This window comes from Aptenodytes patagonicus, chromosome Z (genome assembly GCF_965638725.1).
Source record: "Aptenodytes patagonicus chromosome Z, bAptPat1.pri.cur, whole genome shotgun sequence".
Classification (NCBI taxonomy): Eukaryota; Metazoa; Chordata; class Aves; order Sphenisciformes; family Spheniscidae; genus Aptenodytes; species Aptenodytes patagonicus.
The window spans coordinates 84482386-84487841 of record NC_134982.1 but is presented as its reverse complement, the minus strand read 5'-3'; the positions used below and the strand labels follow the sequence as shown (position 1 = coordinate 84487841).

At 47.1% G+C, this 5456-nt stretch overlaps 1 pseudogene; it reads right to left on the bottom strand.

The window, feature by feature from the left end:
• Window positions 1-2782: 2782 nt before the first annotated feature.
• Window positions 2783-4828, bottom strand: LOC143172726 (polyadenylate-binding protein 1 pseudogene; annotated as a pseudogene).
• Window positions 4829-5456: the final 628 nt, after the last annotated feature.

Genomic DNA, 5456 nt, shown 5'->3' with positions numbered 1-5456 from the left:
GGTTGCTTAGGTATGGAGGGGGAACTTGGCAGTCATGCACCGTGTTGGTGCTAATGACACAGGGAAGAAGATGAGTGCCTGGGAGACTAAACTTGGGCTGCTAGGCAGGAGCCTGACTGACCAGGATCTTCATGATAGCGGTGGTTGAAATACTGCTCGTGCTGTGTCTGGGTCCCGGGAGGCAGATAGACCCCTGGTGTTGTAATGCATAGGGGAGATAACAGTGTAGAGAGGCGGCTTTAAGGCTGTTGGTTGTCATACAGGGACTGCAGTGTAGACATAACCTAGAAGTGGGATATCTAAGGAGTGACGTGCCAGCTGAAGTGCCATTTGCTTAAACCTCAGTTCACGTCTAAATCTAAACCGGTATTACTGCATAATGGTTCAGGGAATAAGGGAAAAGAGAGCTGCAACTAATTTGAATGGGAAGTCTGAAAACCTCAGTTGCTCACAGGTGCATTGTCACTTGCTGTTGATCAGTCAGTATTTCTGTGAGAAGATTGCATTTCAAAAGAAACACAGCAGTTAAAACAAAGGGAAATGAAGGTGGAAAGAAAAGAATTTTTTTTGTACTTTTTATGAAAAAAAAATCTTTACTAAAGCTCAAATTGCATTTATCTATAAATTATTGGACCAATGAAATTACACCTCTATTTACTATTATTTTGAGTACTCTCATGGTACACTTTCTGGACTGACATTTTCAGAAACTTGTAGTTAGTCATAAGCAATAGCTCTCTGTATTATTAACTTTCTGTCTCTAATAGCAGTAGATTGTTCAGCTGTTAAGCAAGTATTGCTCTCATTTTTCTTGTTTATATGTTGTCAGACTATAAATTAACTTGTGACAGTCTATGGCCAACAGCTTTTAACAGTATCTTTTACAACAAGGATGCCTGCCAGTAGAATTACTTCTGACTTACCTTGATTAAAGAACAGTAAGCTGGCGTTTCTAAAACCCATTCTGAGATACATTAAGCAGACATGCCAGTGTGGACAGGAGGTGAAATGATGTAATTTTAATTTTGACATCACTGAGGATGTAAAAATAATTTAGTATCTTAGTTCTCAGAGCTCAAAGCTGGAGCTTGCGTCAGAACCTACTTCTACTAACAGATGTTCTCTTGATCTGCAACATTTTTTTGAGGAAGGTGGTTAGTCCATCTACTGGCAGTCTCAAGGAGAAGTAGTGAACTGGCCTGCTCTGCCTACAGGCAAGTGACACTCTTCTGAAAACTTGTTGAAATATGCTTTGACTCTGTGGTAGCGATGAGAGTGGTTGGGCTGTGTGCTTATGGTTAACCTCTGTACTGAGGGGCCTGAAGAGGACAAGGCTCTGTTACTTGATGATGGCCTTATATTTAAATATTTACAAATACAGCAATATACAAAATATTTGTCTACATATATATATATATAGCTTAAAGAAAAGCAGTTTTTACAATTGTACTGCACCATTTAATATGAGAGAAGTCCCGCAAATCTCCTTTTTGTTTTCCAGGGGGAGTATTTCTCTCTCCTGTAAAAATATCACCTTAAACTATGCACATTTCTTATAATATTTTGATTCATAGAATCATAGAATCATTAAGGTTGGAAAAGACCTCTAAGATCATCGAGTCCAACCGTCAACCCAACACCACCATGCCCACTAAACCATGTCCCGAAGTGCCTCATCTACTCGTCTTTTAAATACCTCCAGGGATGGGGACTCCACCACTTCCCTGGGCAGCCTGTTCCAATGTTTCACCACTCTTTCAGGAAAGACATTTTTCCTCACGTCCAATCTAAACCTCCCCTGCCGCAACTTGAGGCCATTTCCTCTTGTCCTATCGCTTGTTACTTGGGAGAAGAGACCGACCCCCACCTCGCTACAACCTCCTTTCAGGGAGTTGTAGAGAGCGATGAGGTCTCCCCTCAGCCTCCTCTTCTCCAGGCTAAACAACCCCAGTGCCCTCAGCCGCTCCTCATCAGACTTGTTCTCCAGACCCCTCACCAGCCTCGTTGCCCTTCTCTGGACACGCTCCAGCACCTCAACGTCCTTCTTGGAGTGAGGGGCCCAAAACTGAACACAGTATTTGAGGTGCGGCCTCACCAGGGCCGAGTACAGGGGCACGATCACTCCCCTACTCCTGCTGGCCACACTATTTCTGATACAGGCCAGGATGCCATTGGCCTTCTTGGCCGCCTGGGCACACTGCCGGCTCATGTTCAGCTGGCTGTCGACCAGCACCCCCAGGTCCTTCTCTGCTGGGCAGCTTTCCAGCCACTCTTCCCCAAGCCTGTAGCGCTGCATGGGGTTGTTGTGGCCGAAGTGCAGGACCTGGCGCTTGGCCCTGTTGAACCTCATACAGTTGGCCTGGGCCCATCCATCCAGCCTGTCCAGGTCCCTCTGCAGAGCCTTCCTACCCTCGAGCAGATCAACACTCCCGCCCAACTTGGTGTCTTCCCCCCCCCCCCCCCCCCCAGTGTTTAAGGAATTTTTATTAAACCAAGAATTTTATAATCCAAATGATGTTTCTTTGCTCAGCTATCAGTTCTCACTGTCAACTAAAACAGTGGTGGTATTCTGAGCTTTTCCACAGTAAAGAATTACAAAATTAAAGAAAGGAATGCTTTAAATTTTTGTACTCTGCTGAAAACTCTTTCCTCCTGGGTTTATAAAAATTAATTTGTATTTTTTATTTTACTATTTTTTTTTAAATTTTAAATCAGTAAATAATCTAGCACTAGCATTTGTTTTGCTAGCCCCGGCGTTGCTCTGTACATTACATAAGCTTCAAAGTTTCCTTTCCTTTATTTATTTATTTTATATTTTGCAATGCTTTTTTCAATATTTAATAGTTTTTCCATGTTTAGATTTTTTTTTTCTTCGGTGAAGCGAAGTTCTAGATTGTAGTCTCGGATCTTTTTATTAAACACTTGGAACCCCAGTGGGATTATTAACTGCCTTTTGAGCAGCCTCTTTAGCTTGGTGGGCCTCTAGTACGGCTACAGCTTCATCAACCTTCCAACGAAGAGACTCAGGAGACTCGAGCATGTGGAGGAGTTCAGAGTTGTCAATCTCCAACAACGTACCAGTGATCTCACCCGCCAGAGTAGGGTGCATGCTTTGAATGAGAGGAAATAGACGTTCACCTAACATCTGCTTTTGTTCTTGTGGAGGGGCAGAAGCCAACATGGAAGCAGTCAAGGGTTCCTGACCTTGCACATGGACAGCAGGCTGCTGCGTAGCAACCTGCGGTTGTGTATTAAGATGCTGCTGAACATTACGAACACCTGCAGCATATTTGTATTGTGGTACTGTGCGTACAGCAGGAGTAGCTGCAGTAGCAGCTGCTGCAGGACGTGGACCCATTGTTTGTGTTGATGTATTAGCAACACGCTGTGTTGACATGACTCGTGGAACTTGTGAAGAAGCTTGTCTCATGGTACTAAATGGTGGTCTGGGTGCTGCTAGGTGGATAGCACCAGGCATGTTTTGGAATGGATGAGGTCTGGCACCCTGAGCAGTCCAGTGAGGACTAGGTCTAGCAAGTTGAGCGAGTTGGTTAGTAGGATAGTATGCAGCACGATTCTGAGTCTGTGGGATAGCTGCCATGAAGTAACCTGAAGGAGGTGCTGGTTGGTAAGGGTTGATTACAGGATTAAGTACTGCTCTTACACTTGCCATTCTCTGCATATGCTGGTTGGTGAGATGAGCTTGGCGCTCCTCTTTACGCTGGGCCAGAGCTACATATAATGGTTTAGTAGCCACAATTCTACCATTCATTTCTGTGACAGCTTTGGTGGCTTCTTCTGGTGACGAAAAGCATACAAATCCAAATCCTTTGCTGTGGCCACCTTCCATCATGACCTTTGCACTAGTGATTGTACCAAATGGGGAGAATTCTTTTCGGAGACGCTCATCATCAATCCCATCATCAAGATTTTTCACGTAAAGGTTTACACCCTGGTATCTGGTGATCCTGTCCTGCTTCATTTGTTCGAACTTGCACTTCAGCTCCGTCTGTCTTTCCACCTTTTTCTGAGCCCGGCCAACATAGATTTGTTTCCCATTGAGCTCTTTCCCATTCATCTCATCTACAGCTTTTTGGGCATCTTCATGTCTTTCAAAACTAACAAAGCCAAAGCCTTTGGATTTTCCACTCTCATTGGTCATAACTTTCACACTTAGGGCAGGACCAAACTTGCCAAAGAGTTCCTTAAGTCTCTCATCATCCATGTCTTCTCCAAAATTCTTGACGTAAACATTGGTGAATTCCTTTGCTCTGGCTCCAAGCTCTGCCTCACGTTCCTTGCGGGATTTAACGCTTCCAACAAATACTTTGTGGTCATTAAGCAGCATACCATTCATTTTTTCAGTAGCTCTTTCTGCAGCTTCTTGTGTCTCAAAATGTACAAATCCGTAACCCTTGGATCCATTTTCATCACATACCACCTTACAAGACAGGATGTTTCCAAAAGCAGAAAATGTGTCGTACAAAGCTTTGTTATCAATTGATTTGTCCAAGTTTTTGATGAAGATGTTTCCTACACCGCTTTTGCATACATACGGATCGCGCTGAGACCACATGATGCGCACTGGTTTGCCTTTAATGACGTCAAAATTCATGGTATCCAAAGCTCGTTCAGCGTCAGCGGGCTGCTGGAAGTCGACGTAGGCATAGCCGAGCGACCGGCGGGTGATCGTGTCCCTGCAGACGCGGATGGAGAGGATGGGCCCGGCGGGGCTGAACTTCTCGTAGAGCATGGCCTCCGTCACGTCGGGGTGCAGGTCCCCCACGTAGAGGGAGGCCATGGGGTAGCCGGCGGCGCTGGGGTTCATCCTGCCGCCGTCTCCCGGGGCGGGGGGCGCTGAGGAGGCCGCGGCGGCCCGTGAGGGCAGCGGCCGGCGGTGGCGGCGCCGGGGAGGGGGCACTCCGGAGGCGGATTCGAAGCTTAACGGCTGCGGGAGGCGGCTGCGCGGCGGCGGGTGGAAGGGGCGCGGGGGGGGGGGGGGGGGGGGCGGGGGGGTTCTGGCTCGCTCCGTGCCGGGCCTGGCGAAGGTGGCGGCGGCGGCGGCTGCTGCTGGCGGCCTCGGCGGGGGTCGGGCTCGCGCTGTGTCTGCTCTCGGCTGCGCCGGGTCCGGCGGCTTGGCCTCACCGGGGTATTTTGTATCAAACCGGCCGGTTGCAGAAGGTTGGCGGGAGGTGGAAGAGGGAAGGATTTTTTTTTTTTTTTTTAACTTTTTTTAGGATTTTTTAGGGTTTTTTTGGCTTTTTTAATATTTTTAGTAATAAATGGTGCGGTGTGTCCGGAGCACACGCACTGCGCACACAGCTCCGACGGCGGCCGGGGGACAAGGCGGGGGTTCATTAGTAACATCCCGGTTCGGTGAAGCTGTTTTATTTACTGGTGAGCCTTTCAGTCCCTCCATTGATCTGTTCACTGATCTCTCCTTTCCACTTAGTTTT